The 22,486-nt window shown below is 46.9% G+C and overlaps 1 protein-coding gene across 1 annotated transcript in view; it reads left to right on the top strand.

The window, feature by feature from the left end:
- Positions 1-14,311: 14,311 nt before the first annotated feature.
- The window catches only part of ADGRD2 (adhesion G protein-coupled receptor D2), a 642,889-nt gene continuing 634,714 nt past the window's right edge, over positions 14,312-22,486 (top strand). Inside the window, exon 1 of the mRNA XM_063432309.1 lies at positions 14,312-14,389. The gene's annotated coding sequence lies outside the window, so the exon portion shown is untranslated. The remainder of the gene's footprint in view (positions 14,390-22,486) is intronic.

Raw genomic sequence — 22,486 nt, 5'->3', positions numbered from 1 at the left:
GATATGAAACCGACCGAACAGCCGTCTTAGTGCGTCTGGAGATGTTAAAAGTCAGCCCGTCTAGAGTGAAAGACCTAGCATCGTAGTCCAGGGCACAAACATCCGAAACCTGTTTGCATGAAATGAGGCAAAAAAGTGAGACCAACTTGGCCGACAGTTGTCGTAAGGAGAGGTCCGAGTTAGGAAGTAAAAGTCAGAAAGTAAAGAGCGACAAAACACAGGAGACGTCCCAAGTAGCCGAGTATCGAGGCCTAACAGGGCAAGACAGGCACGAGCCCTGAAGCAAGCGGCACACCAAAGGATGTTGGCCTGCGGGACAGCCGTCAAAGCCCTGATGAGGAAATGGCCGATCTGTACAAGTTAATCATGCGGATAGGATGGCAGCAGTCTGGGTACATCCATTGTGAATTCCAGGAGCTTTGGTAACCATGATTGTGTAGCGGAGAGCCGATCTTTCACAGCTATTCTCCACTAGAGATCCCAGTGAGGCTCAGGAACAAGGTGATGATAAGTCCACAGGCAAGGTGTGGCGAAACCAGCTTCGCCACTGTGAACTGGAGAGGCCTGGCTGCTAGCCTCCTGCCCTGCGACTACGGCCCATGGACATATTGCTCTATAAACACTATATTTGGGCATGTAATAATTTATATTGCTGCTACTGGCCCTTTAAAATCAGCGATGGACATATTGGGACTTTTGGGACTAATGTCCCTTTAAGACTTTGTAACATATCACAGTAATACTGTCTTAAATATTATGTAGGTATTTATGTGTTCAGTTAAACTGGGGATATGTAGAAATGTGTGTTTTATGTGTTAAATGTATCAGTATGTAATTTTATGTCTTTTACTGTCTTTTTGCAACCATGTGGTTAATGGAGTCTGACTCTAGTCCTAGATAATTGGATTACTTCTCCAATTAACTCCAGGGCAGAAGGGAGGAAGCCGGGATGCATTGTGGGGGATGTTTTACTTCTGTTTGGGCCAGATTGTGCCATGCTGCAAGCCAGGGCCCAAAATATACTTTTAGTAACTTTTAAACCCCTGGTCGGATTCATGCCATTTTTTAATATGTTGTTCCCCTGAAGGGATTGATTGTGGATATGTATTTTTATGTGAATGTGATGTATGGTTTTAAAGTTATGAAAGTTGTGTAAAAGTATATTTTACTCTGTATGCATAATGGGATTATGTGTCACACTAAGGGGAGGGGATGTGTGGGAGGTAACATCTATGTCATTGGTTCTTTTATGCCTCCCCCTGGGTGTGGCCTGTATGTGTGAGTTGGAAATAAAAGCCAGACTGGGTGTCCCAGTCTAGAGTTCTTGCTTAACCCTCAAAGCGATGTGTCGTCTCGGTCTTTGGGGGAATGGGATTGTATGCTGACTGCCAAGAGTGTAAGCCGATGTCTGCTTTTCTTGTTCAGCTGTTCCAGTGTTCGTGTGGTTCCAGTCGGGAGAATGGTGTTTGCAGTAGCTGCCTCTGCATCTGGAAAGGGGATTATCGCCTAAACTGATTTTATTCCCTTTTATGCTGAAACGGTCCGTTACAATTGGTGGCAGCGGTGGGATCGTTCCTACAACCAGAGGGACAGCTACAGACAACACCATTTCTGGATTACAAATTGAGGGCAACGCTAGTATCCGTACAGCGACCCTATCTACAAAGGAAATCAGGAAAATGGAAGGAGACAGAGTCGCAGCTGCTGCAGCACCTCCGAGGGAGGAGGAGGAATCCGAGTTTGCCAGGGAATATAGGAGCAGGATGGCTCTATTCTCACCAGCCCGAGCGGAGCGGATGGCAGACCGGGTCTACAACGATGTACAGGCGTACCTCATGCTGCGAACGACGCAGAGGAACCAACAAGCTGCGGGATTGTTCCCACAGCCAGAAGGACAGCTACAGAACACCAATTCCTTGGAGTTACAAATTGAGGGCAACATTAGCACTCGTGCAGCGCCCCTGGCAGCAGAGGTATCCAGCGACTTGGAGCAGACAAGTATGGAAGGCTCTGACGCTGAAGATGATTTTATGGCCAAGGTGAGGCAGCAAGTGGCCCAGTATGGGGGTTATATATCCATGGACACATTCCAGGGGATCTGGAACCAGGTCATGGCTGAGCAAAACTCAAAGATGGACGAAGAGTATGATGAGCAGGAAGAGTGGTACAGCAGCAGAGTAGAGGCTGCATCCGAGGAGGTTAGCCGCCCCCCCCTGAGGCGGCAGGAAGAACCCGAAGTAGGGGTCCTCATAGATTGGTCCTGTGAGGAACCACAACAGGCAGGTGGAGATGGGACCGAGGTCTCTCTACCAGCCCTACAGGGATGCTGGGCAGTCGGCCCAGATCCCCAGCGGCAGTGTGTAACCCAGGGAGCTGATGGTGTCGTCCATCCTCCCCAGCGGCAGAGTAAGTCCCAGGGAGCTAAAGGTGTCATCCATCCTCCCCAGCGGCAGAGTAAGTCCCAGGGAGCTAAAGGTGTCGTCCTTCCTCCCCAGCGGCAGATTGTATCTCAGGGAGCTGAAGGTGCCGTCCTTCCTCCCCAGCGGCAGTGTGTGTCCCAGGGAGATGAAGGTGTCGTCCTTCCTCCCCAGCGGCAGGCTGAGTTACAGGGGGCAGAGGTTGTTGTTCCTGCCCCCCAGCAGAAAAGTGATATGCCAGGAAGGCAGTGTGAAGTAAAGGGAGAGGAGAGCAGCGTCCTCCCTCCCCAGCGGCAGTGTGTGTCTCCGGGAGCTGATGGTGTCGTCCATCCTCCCCAGCGGCAGGCTGAGTTACAGGGGGCAGAGGTTGTTGTTCCTGCCCCCCAGCAGCAAAGTGATGTGCCAGGAAGGCAGTGTGAAGTGAAGGGAGAGGAGAGCAGCGTCCTCCCTCCCCAGCGGCAGTGTGTACCCCAGGGAGATGAAGGTGTCGTCCTTCCCCCCCAGCAACAAAGTGATGTGCCAGGAAGGCAGGGTGAGGTGAAGGGAGAGGAGAGCAGCGTCCTCCCTCCCCAGCGGCAGTGTGTACCTCAGGGAGCAGAAGGTGCAATCCTTCCTCCCCAGCGGCAGTGTGTACCCCAGGGAGCAGAAGGTGCCATCCTTTCTCCCCAGCGGCAGTTTGCCATCCAGAGAGAGGAACTTGTTACACCCTCTCTCCCACGGCAACCTAACCCACCAAGGGGAGATGTTAAGCCCCACAACTGTGCAGATGGGACCGTAGTCTCTGCACTTACAGCACAAGGGATAGGGACGGTCGGTCCTGTTCCCCAGCCTCAGTGTGATGGATCCAAAGGGGAGACAGTCGGTCTCCCCCTCCGGCAGTCGAGCTGTGCACCTAAAGGGGAGACAGCCAGTCTCCAGCAACCAGGCGCCCACCAGACTACTCCCGTGGTAGTGCTGGCAACAGGACAGAGTACCGCTGGTCTCTGCCCCCTCAGCAACCCACCAAGGCAGCCTACCCGTCTCCCACCCAGCAGTGGTGAAACACCAGAACTTGGACAAAATCCTTCCTCACCCAGATGTAGTAACCGGTTAGTGTGGGTGGGCTGCTCTGTTATTTCTGTTTCGTGGGTGGGTTGCTGGACTAACCAGGGCACTGACCGGCAGAAAGTCAGGTACCCTGTTAGTCTAATTGGCAAAGGGGAGAAATGTGGCGAAACCAGCTTCGCCACTGTGAACTGGAGAGGCCTGGCTGCTAGCCTCCTGCCCTGCGACTACGGCCCATGGACATATTGCTCTATAAACACTATATTTGGGCATGTAATAATTTATATTGCTGCTACTGGCCCTTTAAAATCAGCGATGGACATATTGGGACTTTTGGGACTAATGTCCCTTTAAGACTTTGTAACATATCACAGTAATACTGTCTTAAATATTATGTAGGTATTTATGTGTTCAGTTAAACTGGGGATATGTAGAAATGTGTGTTTTATGTGTTAAATGTATCAGTATGTAATTTTATGTCTTTTACTGTCTTTTTGCAACCATGTGGTTAATGGAGTCTGACTCTAGTCCTAGATAATTGGATTACTTCTCCAATTAACTCCAGGGCAGAAGGGAGGAAGCCGGGATGCATTGTGGGGGATGTTTTACTTCTGTTTGGGCCAGATTGTGCCATGCTGCAAGCCAGGGCCCAAAATATACTTTTAGTAACTTTTAAACCCCTGGTCGGATTCATGCCATTTTTTAATATGTTGTTCCCCTGAATGGATTGATTGTGGATATGTATTTTTATGTGAATGTGATGTATGGTTTTAAAGTTATGAAAGTTGTGTAAAAGTATATTTTACTCTGTATGCATAATGGGATTATGTGTCACACTAAGGGGAGGGGATGTGTGGGAGGTAACATCTATGTCATTGGTTCTTTTATGCCTCCCCCTGGGTGTGGCCTGTATGTGTGAGTTGGAAATAAAAGCCAGACTGGGTGTCCCAGTCTAGAGTTCTTGCTTAACCCTCAAAGCGATGTGTCGTCTCGGTCTTTGGGGGAATGGGATTGTATGCTGACTGCCAAGAGTGTAAGCCGATGTCTGCTTTTCTTGTTCAGCTGTTCCAGTGTTCGTGTGGTTCCAGTCGGGAGAATGGTGTTTGCAGTAGCTGCCTGTGCATCTGGAAAGGGGATTATCGCCTAAACTGGGTTTTATCCTCTTGTAAGTGAAACGGTCCGTTACACAAGGTTTCTAGCAGGTAGAGTAATACAGCAATATCCCCATCGCAATCCCAATAACTGGACAACACAGTTTCAGGAGTAGAACTGACAAGCTTTATTCCACAGTTCCTTATAAAGCCCTCTCCCATGCAAGGGAGGAGGTTCTATCACTTAAGACATTATCCAATCTGTGAACAGTAACCTCCCACACATCTCCTCCCCTCCTCTAGCATCATAATCCCCTTATCATGTACATAGTTTTACCCGAGTTTTGGATGTACCCTAAATACTTGGGGTACATCCACAAATCCAATATCTCCAGATAGCCCTAGTCTGGAGGAACAACATATTTTAAAATCAGCCCATTCGGATAAAGCGTTCGGGAGTTATGGGACTTTAAAGTATTGACCGACCGCAGGGGTAAAGTATCCGAAAACAGTTCCATGCATTTTGGCCCTGCGGTCGGTCACAAACAGGCGAATACAAACAGGTGAATTATTGCTGTTAAGTGGCCTGACGGGGATTCGGATGAATCCCCTAGTTCATGGGGTTCTTTCTACCGAACGGCGGGCCCCACGAAGTATTGGGAGTCTGGAGGTCTCAGCGGTGGTTGCCTAGTCAAGTGTCCGATTTCGGTTCCAGACACTCGACGGCAAAACACCGCTGTTCGGCAGTTTAAGATGGCCGCCGCCACGTGTTCGTATCCCGAATGGCGGCCACCCAGAGGACAAAGACCACACTGCACGAATAGGTAATTACCCGTTTGCAACATTGTTGCAAACGGTAATTGAAGGCACACTTTACACAGGGTGGTCTGGTTGTTCGGTAGTTTCATTCCCTTGTTTCAGAGGAATACAGTACTTTACACACATTCAACTGCCAATATAACTGGATACAATGATTTCTATGCATGTTCACACACATTAAACTAGCAATATGACCGAATACAATTATTCCCATACATGTTGTAGGACAGCCCGGTACCAATCCGCTACACTGCTCCCCCTTGCCCACAAGCCGGCATACACAGTCTGATCCAACACGGATCGGCTTGGGGATGTCCGGGGGCTCACGGATCATTTCTCTAAGTCAGTTTGTCTTGACAACCCGTCAGCATTTCCATTCTGCTTACCCGGCCGGTACTGGATATTAAAGTCAAAAGGCTGTAGCGCCAAACTCCAGCGCAGCAGCCTGGCGTTGTCCCCAGCCACCAGGTTCAGCCAGACTAACGGGTTGTGATCCGTGAGCAAGGAAAAGGGCTGTCCATACAAATAGGGCTGCAGTTTCTTTAGGGCCCACACCACAGCCAGGCACTCCTTTTCGATGGCGGCGTAGCTTACTTCTCGAGGTAACAGTTTGCGACTGATGTAAGCCACTGGATGTTCGCCGCCATCGGCCCTGACTTGACTCAGTACTGCCCCCAATCCAAACAAAGAAGCGTCTGTGTGAACGAGAAAACGTTTAGTTGGATTGGGAGCTGCCAAGACAGGGGCATTTATCAGTGCATTTTTCAATTGTTGGAATGCCTGCTCACACTCCGGGGTCCAGTTTACTTGGCGGGGAAGGTTCTTACGGGTCAGGTCAGTGAGGGGTTTGGCCAGGGCGCTATAATTGGGAACAAACTTCCTGTAATACCCCGCTGTCCCTAGAAACGCTAAAACCTGGGTCTTAGTCCTAGGGGTGGGCCACTGGGCTACAGCCTCTACTTTGGCGGGTTCGGGTTTCTGTTTACCGCACCCTACTCTATGTCCCAGGTACTGTACCTCAGCCATTCCGATACTACACTTGGCCGGCTTCAAGGTCAAACCTGCTTCCCTTATCCTATCTAGCACAGCTCCTATGTGAGCTAAATGTTCCTGCCACGTATTGCTAAAAATAGCAATATCGTCCAGGTAGGCACAGGTATAGTCCTGAAATCCATCCAGGAGCCGATCCACCATCCTTTGGAAGGTGGCTGGGGCGTTTTTCATCCCAAATGGCATGACCTTAACCTGGTACAAGCCAAATGGGGTGACAAAGGCCGACTTCGGGATGGCGTCTGGGGCCAGGGGGATTTGCCAATAACCTTTACACAAGTCAATAGTGGTGAGGTATTGGCCCCTGGCCATTCTGTCCAGTAACTCGTCTATCCGGGGCATCGGATAGGCGTCGGATACGGTCTTCTCGTTCAATCTCCTATAGTCCACGCAGAAGCGGGTCGTACCGTCTCGCTTTGGTACGAGGACTACAGGAGATGCCCAAGGACTGTCTGAGGGTTCAATCACCCCCAGTTGGAGCATCTCGTCGATCTCCTTACGCATGTTTGCCCGTACCGCTTCTGGGTTGCGGTAGGGAGTCTGGCGCATGGGTAGTTTCCCTGGGGTCTCGACCCGGTGAGTTGCCAGAGGCGTGTATCCAGGTACATTAGAGAACGTGTCGCGTTTCTCTTCTAATAGTTGCTGTACCTCGATCCGCTCCTGTGGGCTCAGCCGATCTCCCAGCGCAACCTCCCCTAAATCCCCGGACAACCGCCCATCCCCCAGCAAATCGGGGAGGGGTAAGCTGTCAAACTCTTCCGTGTTAGGGGCACAGATGGCGGTTACCTCCTCAGTACGCTCGTGGTAGGGCTTCAGCATGTTCACATGGAGCATGCGTCGCCCCCCAGTCCCTGTGCAGGGGCCGATAATATAGGTGGTGTCACATCTTTGCTCCACCACCTTATATGGGCCCTGCCAGGCGGCCTGTAACTTATCATGTCGGACAGGTTTTAAAATTAGTACTTTCTGCCCGACCTGAAAGCTACGGTCCCTGGCTCCCCGATCATACCATGTGCGCTGGCGGGTCTGGGCCTCCTGAAGGTTTTCCCTTACCGTCTTGGTCAACGCTTCTAGGCGGTCCCGAAAGGCCAACACATATGGTATGATGGGGGTGCCGTCTGTGCTCCAGTCTCCCTCCCAATGCTCTCTAATAAGATCTAATGGGCCTCGGACCCTCCTCCCAAACAGTAATTCAAACGGGGAGAACCCTGTGGATTCCTGCGGCACCTCCCGGTATGCGAATAGGAGGTGCGGCAGGAATCGTTCCCAGTCCTTGTGGGTCTCTGCGAAGGTTCGGAGCATCTGCTTCAAGGTACCATTGAATCGTTTGCAGAGCCCGTTCGTCTGGGGGTGGTAAGGGGCACTGATAATAGGCTTAATGCCACAGATCCTCCAGAGGTGTTGGGTGAATTCTGCGGTAAACTGTGTACCCTGATCCGAGATAATCTCCCTGGGTAATCCCATCCGGGAGAATATCCGCATGAGGGCATCCGCGACCGTTTCAGCGTGGATGTTGGTCAGAGCCACTGCCTCTGGATACCTGGTGGCATAATCTACTACCGTTAAAATATACCTTTTTCCTGACGGGCTAGCTTTATTGAGGGGGCCTATCAGATCCACCGCTATTCGGCTAAAAGGTTCCTCTATTATGGGTAAGGGGTGAAGTTTAGCCTTCCTGCGATCTCCCCTTTTTCCCACTCTCTGGCAGGTATCGCAAGTCGTGCAATATCTGCGTACTTCCTGGCTAATCCCTGGCCAGAAGAAACTCTGGGTTAGTCTGTACCTGGTGCGACTAACCCCTAGATGTCCGGATAGCGGAATATCATGCGCTATCCGGAGTAATTCAGCCCGGTACCGCTGCGGTACCACTAATTGTCTCCTTGCTATCGGGTCTGACCCCGTAATCTGCTTGCTTGTTTCCCTGTACAAAAGTTGTTTATCCCAGATAAATCTCTCTCCCTCCGCCCCGGGGGGACCCGTGACAACCTTGTCCCTATACACCTGAAGCGTGGGGTCTGTTGCAACTTCAGCTACAAATTAATTAGGTGGAGCCCAGGGGACACATTCTAGAGGGGGGGTAGGGTTGCTTACCTGGACCTCCGGCAGTGTGTTGTGGTCCTGGATGCGGGCCTGTTGTCGGGTGACTACAGGGTTAACCTCCCCTGTGGTGGGCGACTGGGGCTCAAAAGCAGAAGTGAGCCTCCCCAGATCATTCCCCAATAAAACCTCCGCCGGTAAATGCGGCATCAACCCCACCTCAACGTCCCCTGCCCCGCTCCCCAATGTAAATGTACCCTTGCTGTAGGTAGCCGGTACACCGCTCCCCCAGCTACCCGGACGGCAACAGTTTTGTTCAGTTTTGCCTGATCTGAAATCAGGTGGCTCTGTACCAAAGTGATGGTCGCTCCCGAATCTCGTAACCCCCGGACTGCTGTACCATTCAGATATACGGTCTGTCGATGGTGCCGTAGATTGTCCACATTGGCCTGGACAGGATCTGCCTCGTGCAGTACCTCCCATTGTTCCACAGTGGTAATGGGGACTGCGGAACCATACGGGGTGGCAACTAGGTCCTGGTAGTGGTGGGCTGCGGCCGCCCTGGGTGGAGGTTGGCCTGGACGAATCCAGGTGGAACGGTCCCGCAGCTGTGGGCATTCCCTTTTATAATGTCCCCACTTCTGGCAGTGATGACAGGGGCCAGCGGTGGGTTGTCGGAACCGGGGCTGTGCAGCGGGTGGTGGTGGTGGTGGTAGTGGTCTTGGTGGAGCTGGGGTGTAGGTGGTTCCCCCGAATGTTTTAAAGGTTGCTTTTGGAGCTGCAGGTTTTTGTTGCCTGCGTGCATCCAGGTAGTCATCTGCTTTTCTAGCAGCCTCGGTGAGGGAAGTAGGGTTTCTGTCCCTTACCCATTCCTGGACCTCACTGGTTACTCCCTCATAGAACTGCTCCATCAGCAACATCTGTATTACATCCTCCAAAGAACGTGCCTTGCTAGCTTGCACCCACCCGAGTGCTGCCCTCTGTAATCGGCATGCCCACTCTGCGTGCGAGTCCTTCTCTGCTTTCTTTAAATCCCGGAATCTCCGCCGGTATGCCTCGGGTGTTATAGCATACCTGGCGAGTATAATTTCTTTTACTTTACTGTAATTCCTTATTTCGTCATTAGGTACAGTCCGATATGCCTCTGCTGCCCTCCCGGTTAACCTTCCGGCCAAAATAGGTACCCAGTCCTCTGTGTTAATTTTATGCAGTGCACACAGTCTCTCAAAGTCTTGCAGGAAAGCGTCTATATCTTCCTCTGCCTCCACATATGTCTTAAAAGCCTGGTATGGTATTTTAGGCTTACCTTCCTGTGGTACACTACTTGCAGAGCTTTGTTCTGGAACTGTTGTCGCCTGTGTCCTTAGGATGAATTCTTGTACCTCGGACACTGTCCTGGTAATAATTTCTGCTGGGGGGTTTTCCCCATAAAGGGATAGCCTGAACTGAACCTGCCTCTGGAATTCCGATTCTTGTGGTGTTCCTCCCGGCTCCCTCTGTGCCGGAACTGAATCGCCCTCCATTCTGTACTCTGCCATGAGTTCTGTAACAAGTACTGCTTTCTTCTTATTGCTGGCTTGTATACCCCTTGCCTCTAGGAGGTCCTTTAGCGTGGAGCGTTTTAGCGCAGAAAAATCTGGTACCGAACAACCAGAGGAATACAGTACTTTACACACATTCAACTGCCAATATAACCGGATACAATGATTTCTATGCATGTTCACACACATTAAACTAGCAATATGACCGAATACAATTATTCCCATACATGTTGTAGGACAGCCCGGTACCAATCCGCTACAGATTGTGTCCCTCAGAATGGAGTCAGCAGAATCAGGTCGGCCATTTGGAGGTGAACTTGGAGGGATCATGGCAAACGGAGGAAAGGCATAAGGGAGCGAGCCGGTCCAGTCTTGCAGGAGGGCGTCTACTGCCTCCGCGGCCAGATCTGGGCACCAGCTGTAGAACCGTGGTAATTGGGTATTGAGCCGGGACGCAAAGAGGTCGATGGCAAAAGGTCCCCAGAGAGACGAGATAGCGGAGAACGCCGCTACGTCCAATCTCCAATCACTGCTGTCCGACAGCGTGAACTCCAGTTCGCATGAATGTTGTGGAGTCCCGGGAGGTATTCTGCCTGGACAACCAGATCCCTGGCTAAGCAATAAGCCCAAATGTCCTTCGCCAAGTGGGCTAGAATTGCCGACTGCATGCCGCTCAGGTGGCGTAGCGGTAACTGGGGACGAGCGTGGCGCGATTCCTTGTGGATGGTCCGAATCTTGGATGGAGGAAGGCTGAGTGATTCCGCTTCGGAGTCTATGGTGAACCCAAGGAACTCCATGCGTTGTGAAGGGGACAGGCAGGATTTCTCCCAGTTGAGGAGGAAACCCAGGCTAGAGAGGAGGTCCATGGCCCATTGCAGATGCCTCAGGAGGTCCGAAAGATCCTGTGCCATGATGAGGATGTCGTCCAAGTAGACTATCAGCTGAACTCCTCGACTGCGCAACCAAGCCATGGCTGGGCGCATAAATTTTGTGAAGCACCAAGGAGCTGACGAGTCCAAAGGGAAGGCATGTGAAGCGCCAGGTGTCACCTTTCCAGAGGAAGCGTAATAAGTCCCCGGACGTCTCGGCCACTCGGACTGTCAAGTATGCGTCTTTCAGATCTAATTTCGCTATCCAGTCGTTGCGAAGGAGTAAGTCTCGCAGCAGGTGGATGCCCTCCATCTTGAAATGGCGGCAGCGCACCAAGGTGTTGAGGGAACGGAGATTGATAACATCTGCCCATCCTTCTTTTTCACTAGGAAGATGTTGCTGAGTACCCCTGCAGGAGATGTGGGGGCTAGTTCTATCACCCCTTTTGTGTGAAGGGCCGACAATTCCACGTCAAGACGCGGTTGTTCATGGAGAGTGAAATAGGGCGAGGAGGAGGAATGTGACACAGAGTTAATTAAAACTCACCTTATTTCCAGCGCTAGCTCCGCCCCCATCCGGCTCCTTGATGACATCATCAGAATTGCCAACTTTTATGCCAATCCAATGCTTTCCCACAGGGGTGGGGCCAAACAACATTCAATGCATCTCTATTAGGAAAATTCAGCATCCCCATGCAGAGCGTGGAGACGCTGAATGGCAGAGCTGTCTATTATGCAGCACTGAGCCAGGAAGCCTCTCCAATGGCCATCACAGGAGTGGCCACTTGGAGGTGTCCCTAGGGTCAATGTAAACACTGCCCTTTCTCTGAAAAGGCAGTGTTTGCATGAAAATTCCTGAAGGCAATGATTATGCTCACCACAACAACTACATTAAGCTGTAGTTGTTCTGGTGACTATAGTGTCCCTTTAATTAGCTGCTCACTGCTCAAACACCTCAATGTTATTTCTTCAATAACTTGAAAATGTCAAAATGTGTATGTTGTTTTGGTGGATCGCTTAATAAAATCTTCTTGTAAAATACTGTATTTACTCAAATCTAATGCACCATCGAATCTAATATGCACCTCAATTTTTGAAACCTGGAATCTGAAAATGGTTTTTGCTGGTGAATGTAATGTGCATTTATACAAGAAGATACTGCTATCTTCTACTATACAATATTGCGCTATAATGAAAATGTTTATTGCCATATACTCGCGGTTCCAAAACTGTGTGCTGCGACACCCTGGGGCACCCCGACGGGCACACAGGGGAGCCTTGAGTCCTTTTCCCAGTGCTATAATGATAGCACCGGGAACTGTGCTCCCCCCTGCCATCTCTGCAGGACCGGAGGGGAGATCAGAGATCTCCCTCTCTGGCCTGCTAGCACTTTGCTGACAGCCGGCAGGAAGGGAGGGAGAGAGGACCCGGGGGAGCTCTAACCTGCAGCTCTGCCGGGTTCTCCTCTCGCAAGCTCGGAGCGTTGCCACGGTTACCACGGCAACGCTCCAAATCTCTGGAGAGTGAACTCTAGCAGCTCCTGACGCTTTCTTACCAGGACCACCAGGGCTTTCCAACCAGGACCACCAGGGATTGCAGGAAATGTCCCCCATCCCAGGCAAAGGTAAGAAGGGAGAGGGAACATCATATTTATTTTTAATAATAGAAAAAAAGTACAATTTATTAATTTGCCCTCCTACCCGCACAGACCCCATACACACACACTGCCACCAAATATACACACAATTGCCCCCCCCCATACACACACTGCCTCCCCATACACACACTCTGCCCCCTATACACACATTGCCCCCGCCATAAACAGACACTGCCCCATACACACACTGTACCCCTCACACAACCTGCACCCTCACACAACCTGCCCCCCACAGACTGTACCCCTCACACACACACTGCCCCATACATACACTGCCCATCCATACACACACACTACCCCCCATACACACACACTACCCCCCATATACACACACTACCCCCTATACACACACACTGCTCCCCTCACACACACTGTACCCGTCACACAACCTGCACCCCCCACACACACTGCAGTATTTCAAACTGTGTTTCACACTTTTTATACCCACAGTGTTGTTCAGATCACTCTTCTAGGTTGGCATAAAGCCTCAAAGACAAAAAATAATAGTGCCGACAACTTTAAAATCAGGAGAAACTTGTTAAATCAATAAAATGCCAACTCACAAAGGAAGAGCCAGGAAAATGGCTGAATATTGTAGTCATGAAGTTCTTTTGCAGTGGGACCCCCTCCCTTTCTTGGGAGTTCACTTTCTTGTGAGGTAGTAGTAGTAGAATATGCATTAAACAGAGATTCACAAACACTGTATGTAGTGTATTTATTCACTATATGTGAATCTCTCTTTATTGCATAACAAACTATTTTACCAGATTTTATTAAGCACTCCACCTAAACAACATAAATTAGTCTGCAGCAGAAGTGATAGGATGGTAGTAAGTTTGCTGTGCTGTTTTGTTGAATCAAGAGAGAATATATGGCAAACCTATTGAATTTTTCATACAGGGGGACTTGCTCTTTAGAAGAATATTTCGGGAAGGACAGAAGGTGAATATTGTATTATGGCCTACCTATGTACCCCCATCTTACTGCAACTGAGTAGGCAGTCACCATTCCTATCAATCATCCATGGATGGGATGGATCATTCTATTCAGAGACTATAGGTAAGGATTATGTATCAGAAACCATCCAGAAAACACCTGACACTTATTTCATAGCTGAAGTCTAGGATGTTCTGAAGTAGAAAATATGTGAGTCTACATTGTATCCACAGTGTACATTAATTTAATTTTACTGTTCATTTTATTTCATTACGGTATAAAACAGCGCTGTGTGGGTGTCCATTTACATTATAATTAAAAGTACCAAATCCTCCTTTCCACTGACCATCTGACCATAGGTGAGAACTAATTGTCCACAAAACAGTCATATATTGGAAGAGAGCAACAGCACATGCTAAAGAGGTTCTTGTCAGAAGATTCTAAATATTTTGTATACCTGTAATTAATTACTTTTAAATGAATGTTAGAAATTCTAGGTATTTATTGTTCAGGAATTTTAGCTTCATATTTTTGTTCTTCTAATTGTAGAAATACCCTACGCTGTATAAATGATCCTATTTACATTTTTATTTTTATTTTCTCTTTATTTCTCTTTATTTTTTTTTATGACCTACATGCACTTTATCTGTAATAGAATCTTTTGAAGTATACCGGTTTGTGTTACTGTGTAAGACACCAACTGAGCTATTCTACTTATTGACTCATTGGCGACACTCTGCTTAAAATGAGTGTAATTTGCATTTCAAAAACAAAAGCTAGATGTGTGAGGTCAGTTACAGAATAGCAGACACACAGCAGCTTGGGATCCCATCAGCAGGGCACATGAGTCCTAAAGCTTGTTTTTCTCAGAAGTAAGAAAAAGGGAAGCAGCATTTCTGAAAAGGGCACAGGACTCCATCTACTTTAGGTAAGATGATAATGTTATGTTTTGTTTTTTAATGTATAGTATATGTTCTATACATGTTCTAATTTTTAAAGTGTAACATTGTATTTGTACATGCATACTCTCAAAATTCTTGTAACTAGATAAATCTCAATGTATCTTGCTGTTATGAATAAAGCTTTTTAAAAAAATATAAAGGAGAGCATTATACTAGATGGGCTACATTATGGCAAAATTACTGAATAATTAGACATTTTGTAGTGTTTATGTGAGATTTGATTAAAAGGTAAAAATCCTGTCTTTTTTTACGTTGATTTCAGTTTTTTGCTACCAACTCAGTGCATCCAAGGGATAAACTCTCCATCTCCAAAGTTATCTTCCAAGGTTTACCTTTTATATAAAATGCATTGTGTCAAACTGTTATTTATATTAATAAGATCAGAGCAAGGGAAACTAATTCAGCCAGTAACGATCAGATGGTACTTATCTGTCGTCACATTCTATGTTTCTATGTTTCTACACAAGTACGTACGCCACAATCGTTTACTTTTAGAAACTGTTTTTTAAAGTGCAGTAATTTGCCACGGTGAATATATTTTGATCGTTAATGTAAACTTATAATTTTATTATAATTCTGTAGTTCTACACCAGGTTTCAACTGTAAATACTATGATGATCTGTTTCTTAAGAACAGGGGTATGTCTCAAATTAGCCCCCTTTGACATCAAATAACCTACCAGGAATGGAATCGTGTCAAACCCACTTATTATTTAAATATTAAACTGCATACTTTTGTCTATTATTTAAATGGGAAAGTTAAAACTAGTTTACTGTTGAAGACTTGTTTTTCATTATGTTCTTGCTTCATTTTTTTTTCTTTGGAAAAAAACACAACTGGTTTATTATAAGGGCAGTTAATATTAGCAGCGTGTATCATTGTGTTATTAAGGGGTTTATTTACTAAATAGTGAGTTGTGGGAACAAATTTATATGCACAACGTGTGGTAAAAACCATAGATTTGGCAGAAAACAAATTTAAGTTGTATTATTGTATGAGCTCTTTCCAGCTCTGGTCTGAATTTACCAAGTCTGTTCTCACATCACTACAACTTGTTAAGGAATTGGGTTTTCTGACTGTTGTGATACCTATAATTGGTAGTTATAAAGATTTAAGATGTAAATTATTATTTTTAACAATTCAATCTTTTGATTCTGTTTTGTGCATCAGTACTCTGTTTAATAACATTCAGGATAAACTGTTAAAGTATTTTTATTTTGCATTATTTATGGCATATTGATGCATATTGATGTATTTTAGAAAGTGTTACCAGAAAGGCAACGTTATTATGTCTTGGTATTTACTAACCATTAAAAAATAAATAAAGATAGAAAGAAATTGATTGCTCATCAAGTCATGTGACTGACCACATTCGACCGCATTTGCAATTCTTATAACTACTAAAGTCTGAAATTACTAAATTCAGGCCTTTTCTGGGCCTGAACTACACAATTTGGACATTGTTAAATAGTATGAATAATGTCTGGATTTTGCAGTCCGAATTGACTTGAGTGAATACACTGACAGTGCTAGGGCATAGGTTGGTGCTTTGTGAATAATAAATCCCGTATATTTGTTTTCATCAACTGATTGAATGACTATTTTAATGCATTACAACTTAATAATTAATTTGTGAACTTAAACTTGATAATGTTTTGCCAAACCAATTATTGTTACATTTATATATTTCTTCTATCACAAATTAAATTGTGCTATGTAAACGAGGATAAAATATTTACAAATGAAAAGAGTATTGTCCCCATAAAGAGCTTGAAAGGTTACTTCAAGCACCATGACCATGTCAGTGATTTGAAGTGGTGATGGGGCTTGGAATCTGTATGTGCAGTGTTTCAAGAACGCAGTGCTGCCATCAGGTGGGTACATTCAGTACCCTGGTAAGGGCACGGTCCAGTTCATGGGCTTGCATGGGGTCCTGTAGTGAGTATTGATCCATTTGGGAGATAGCTATATCTCCCTGACATGTTCTGCTTTGGCCAGTGGCATCAGGGTTAATCATTTGTAAAATGGGAGCCTGCAACTACCCTTTGGTGGCGGCAGAGCTGGAGGATGTGAGATCAACTCCTACCATGTATTGGTCTAACTGGTAGCTGAGGCTCTGATGTGGGGCAGTGTTAGAGGGGGGCTGGGATATGGAATTTCGTATTGTCGCTCTCTGTTTCACACATTTCGCTTCCATTCTCCGGATTGCATGCCATAATATATGTCATCTGAGGCAGGACTGCCTGAGAGGGTGTAAAGGTTAGGGGCCATATTTATGGCTTGTTAATGTGGCGTGACTAGGTTGGGAATTTGTGTCTATGTAAGTGAGTGCCTTTTTGTCTCTAGCTAAATGTCAGTTGGACAGTTAATGTGTATCTATATGTGTGAGAGTGTATAAATATGTCTGGTTGTTTATCTGTTTGGCAGTGTGTGTATCTATTGTGTGTTAGTGTGTATGTCTAAGTGTGTGTTTGTTTAACACTGTATGACAGTGTGTGTAGGTGACTAACGTTATCTGTGATAGTGTGTAATAGACTGATCAGCCCCAACATTAAACTACTAACAGGTTAAGTGAATAACATTGATTATATCATAAGGAATATCACCTGTCACGGCATTACATATATTTGGCAGCAAATTAAAAGCCAGTTCTTGAATTTGTTGGGTGCAGAAACCCTCCAAAAAGAGTGACTTTGACAAGGGTCAAATATTGATGGCTAGACGACTGGATCAGAGCCTCTCCAAAACGGCAAGTCTTGTGGGATTTTCCCGGTATGCAGTGGTTAGTACCTACCAGAAGTAGAAGGAAGGGAAGCCTGTGAACCAGCATCAGGGTCATGGACCCAGAGCTCTTTGATGCATGTGGGGAGCAAAGAATAGCTCATCTGGTCTGATCACACAGAAGAGCTACTGTAGCTCAAATTGCTGAAAACCTAAATGCTGGTCATGTTAGAAAGATGTCAGAACACACAGTGCATTGCAATTTTCTGTGTAATGTGCATTGTAGCCACAGACCAGTCAGATTGCCTATGACGAGCCCTGCCTATCGCCGGAAGCATCTTCAATGGGAAATTGAGCATCAGAACAAGGTAATGGAGAAATTGAAAAAAGGTTCCCTGATCTGATGAATCACATTTTATTTTAGATCAGGTGTATGACTGAGTGCAGGTTTGTCATTTACCTGGGAAAGAGAAGGCAGCAGGATGCACAATGGGAAGAAGGCAAGCCAGTGGAGGTAGTGGTATGCGGTGTACAATGTTCTGTTGGCTTTCATGTGGATGTCACTTTGACACATACTACCTACATAAAGATTGTTGCAGATCGTGTACACCTCTTCATGGTAGAAGCTTTTTTTCAGCATGATAATGCACCACACTGCAAAAAATTGTTCAGGAAAGGAACATGACAAAGAGTTCAAATTATTGCCTTGGTCTCCAATTTCCCTATAACTTAATCTGATTGAGCATTTGTGGGATGTACTGGAATAACAAATCGATCCATGGAGGCCCCAATTCGCAACTTGTAGGTCTTAAAGGATCTGATGCTAATGACTTGGTGACAGATACCACAAGGCATATTCAGAGGTCTTGTGGAGTCCATGCCTCAATGCATGGCAGGTGGTTTTAATGTTGTGGCTGATCAGTGTGTGTGTGTGTGTGTGTGTATATGTATATATTGGAAGGCGTAGCCTGAAGTTGTGGGAGGGGTTACCCGGCTATTTAAACTCAGGCACCCTACACCACAGGGCTGATGCTGCCTGGTTCATTTCTACTTCCGGTTCAAAGGTCATCAACACAGACTGCCAAACAAGCTGGTCTGGGCCTACTGTGGCTCCCACGCTAACCGGACCAAGTTTTTCCCTGCTCCAACAACTCCCATCCTGCTGTTCCAGCCACATGCGGTCAGAGACTCCCACGCCGATTGGTCCAAGTTCTCCCTGCTCCAGCAACTCCCATCACGCTGTTCCAGCCACATGCGGTCAAAGACTCCCAAGCCGATTGGACCAAGTTCTCCTTGCTCCAACAACTCCCATCACGCTGTCCCAGCTACATGCGGTCAGAGACTCCCAAGATGATCGGACCAAGTTCTCCCTGCTCCAACAACTCCCATCATGCTGTTCCAGCCACATGGGGTCAAAGACTCCAAAGCTGATTGGACCAAGTTCTCCCTGCTCCAACAACTCCCATCACGCTGCTCCAGCCACATGCTGTCAGAGACTCCCACGCCGATCGGACCAATTTGTCCCTGCTCTAACAACTCCCATGACGCTGTTCCAGCCACACACAGTCAGACTACTCTCACCTCCTCTCCAGAACTGGCCGTTCGTTCCCGCCGGCGCTATGAGACCCCTTACCAGCTTCCCGGGCCTTACCCTGGACCAAACCTCAGTGTCCACCAAGTCTGGGTACTTTCCAGCCGCATAGCTGACCCTCACCTCACCGCAAGCTTCCGAGTCAAGTTGTTTGTTTCCTGTACCAGTCAAATCCACGAACCGTGAGTCTGCCTGTATGGGCCAAATCCATGAAAACACAATTGTTCACACGTTTACGTTCTTACATGCCGTCCATTCTGGACTTTTTCCCGTTCAGGACTTAAGTCAGTTCACCTACTCCTGCCTGCTCTGTTCCATTCCTATTCACTAGTTTCTTTTCGTCAAATTTCTACCGAACTAGTCTCCAGTCTATCTCAGTTACATGCTTCCATCTAGCGGCCACCACAATCATAGTACCAATTAGTTAGTTTTACACTGTTCCTTAATACATGAATGTCCAGGTTCTTTTTTGAAAGTATTTAGCCTGCTACTAATTATCCTTACATGCCCCCCTGTAGTTCGGTTATGTTTGCTATATTTCTTGTTATTATTTACGATTGTGCACGGATATGGTCAGTTTCCCATTACTAATTCAGCTCTGGTAAGCATTTAATATTCACTACGTATATTGCATTACCATCATGTATTGCATATGTCTTATTTTATCACTCATGGACTTGGTACTGTCATCAAGATCACATTTGTTACCATGTGTTATGGCCAATCTGTATACTTGCTCCCATGATAGGTATATTACTTATTTGGCGGACGACCACTTATTCTCTAAACCTTTTTTGTATCACGCCACACTCCTATGTTCAGTATATGTATAGTCATGTTCCCTGGGACAAACCCTAGTGTACCAGGCTTTACCATACCATCATATGTTCCCCCTGACTCTACGTCAAAATAATCATGTATTACGCAAAAGGTTATTTACTCATCGCTGCTATATTCTACTCAAGCAAGTTCATCATCCTAACCGACCCTTGCTATCCAGGCATAGTATCACCAAACCTACAGCAAATCCACTCCTAACCGTTCTATGTTACATCAGCCAACGCTGGCACACAATTCCTCCGCCAGGCCGTACACAGGCCCACGCCCGGGGATCCTTAATTCCCCTTTCCATGCTGGCACGACCATAATTAAATATTCTAAGTCCTACCGGGATAGCTCAAAACTGCCCTCATAGCTTGGTATTCCATATCCCCCTATATGTATTTTCGCTACAGAAGTCACAGGACCAATTAGCAGTCACTCATGACTCTGCCTATCCCCCATTATTGTCGCAGTATTGGTTAAACACTCCCCATGGTCTCTGGTAGTGGCCTAGGATCCTCACCCTACTCACTTATAGGGATATTTGATTTATGTCCTATGAATCTTGTACCCACCATCGTAGGGTCAGGATTCTAACAACTATGTCCTCAGGGTACCTATTCATATACCTGTCCTCAGGTTACCTATTCATATACCAGCCTCAAGAACAACCACCCGGATTATGTGTATTTCGTTCACAGTAAGTCAAGCCCAATTCCAGTTCCAAGTTGCCTCCCACCATTTCCCTTTAGGTTCTCCAATATCTCATTCCTCTGGCAAGGAAACCACATTCTACCCCAAGCAAGGTATGTTTACCCACCTCGCTACTACCCATCACCCGTCCCATTCTCGGATACGGTATGTCAACTGGTGGCCTGGTTCCCAGCTATGCCAGTAACTAGCCTCATCATTATCAATTCCGTGAGGCCAACACCCATCTTCATCCGCATATGGAGTTATACGCCCCTCGGCCCAACACATAGCTAACGCCTCACATCAACCTCTCTAGGTTACGAGTTAGGGCCTCACCCAGCATGGCCTCTTGTATTGACTCTTTTTACAGTCCCCGAGAGGCCAACATTCTTGCCACACCTTTCAGTGGCCCCTGCCCACTAGTCCAAATCACATGAAGTCAAACCATTGATATCCACTCTACTTGCCTCCATACATAACATCAACGATGGACTACAGAGACTGGAATCTCCACAGGCACTGACGCACATCCCAGCCACAGGACTCCCAAATCCCTCTCATGGTTATGTTATCCTTTCAAATCCCTCCCCTATCACATCGGTTTACATTATTACTCCCTCATACTTTGTGTCCCTGACCATACGCAAAGACATCTGGAAAGGTTAATTTAGTCTCCTTACTGATGTACTCTAAGACATCGTGGGAGGCAAAGTCTTACTACTACGATGATCTGTACGTCATTCTATACACCAGAATCCCAGACTCAATCAGAAACTCACTATCCCAGAATTCATCCTAGCCTTCAGACTTTTGTGACGTAAGTGGCTCTTCTTCTCCTCACCATAGAGAAGGTTTGCATCGACAACCTGGAGTTTTACCTCTAAGCACACCCTTTCCGTCACTCAGTCGACTTCTACATCAAGGTTTCCACACACCAGTTCCACACAGGTATGGTCACACTCCTGTCCGGTATTCACGAGTGTCAGAACCTTCTTTCTGCATTAATAGACCCCGCAACACAATCACATTGCTTAAGAAGGTATTCAACCATATTAATTACCCACCCCTAGCCTCAACTCATTGATTTCCTCTAAGGAATTCTCCCAGCACTATGCCAAAGGGGTTGACCAGAGCTTGGGTGGGCAAGACAGACATTTCCTATGCCTCCAAGCTTCTACCTTCAGCCATCCCAAGGGCATGTTCATGGCATTTTATGGAGGGATTGTCATGAATTTCCCACACGTGTAACTTTTAGAGCAAAGAGTAACCCCAAGCTGTTTGTCTTATTTGCTAACACACTATGTTGACTAACACTCAATATTAGCGAATGTCCTGAAGTCACCAGTTATCTTAGATAACTTTCTCACGATAGAACGCCCTCACTCCGCTCTGGTTAGTATTCACCAGACGATGGCACTTTTCCTCACTATGGGTTCCACTTTCACAAACTGACCTTCTTAGGCATTCATCTTGACACTAATAAGCTACAGAACATGTCCACCTACAGAGAAGGTACAGCGCATCGGAGTCCTGGGAACCTTTCCTTCTGAAGAACAAGCGGGGAGGGGAGGGGGGGGAATGGATCTACAGTCCTACTGGGCACATTGAGGTTTGCCATGAGAATTATTCTGCACATTTATTTCCCGACCGCTGAGTCTTCTTCCCACCGACCGTTGCATTCTGGCACTAGTTGTAAGCAGACCTACACATATGGCTCAGGTTCATACCACATTGGAGTGGGGGTCAGGTTATTCCCGCCATTTCTCATCATTTCCCAGTTACATGGACCAATGCGTCCGCACACACTGATTTTACAGCCAATTTGGTGACTTTTGGTTCTGAGATGCCTGGCCAGTTCAGACTCTAAAAATAAAAAAAATAAAAAACTTTCCATTCCTCGTCAACATTTCTTTGGAATCTGCCCCATAGTGGCCGCCTACAAGGCCTGGGGAGGTATGAGTGGATAGGGGAACCTGTCAAGTGCTTTTCTGACAATAAAGCAGCTGGCTATACCCACATTCCATGGCTTAATACTGCACTAACTCGCCTCATGGCATTTGGCAGATTTCTGGATTGAGCTGCCCTCTCTGATTATTACAACAAGTTTACCACCGATTACCATAAAAAGGATTTTCGTTCACTAGTCGCCATTGCGACACTCCTCTCCTTTTTGCCCACACAGTTTATAAAATCTCTCTTAACACTACAAAACTTACCTGGCTGGCTACATCATGTC

Source organism: Pelobates fuscus, chromosome 9 (genome assembly GCF_036172605.1).
Source record: "Pelobates fuscus isolate aPelFus1 chromosome 9, aPelFus1.pri, whole genome shotgun sequence".
Lineage (NCBI taxonomy): Eukaryota > Metazoa > Chordata > Amphibia > Anura > Pelobatidae > Pelobates > Pelobates fuscus.
This window is presented reverse-complemented; position numbering and strand designations above follow the sequence as displayed.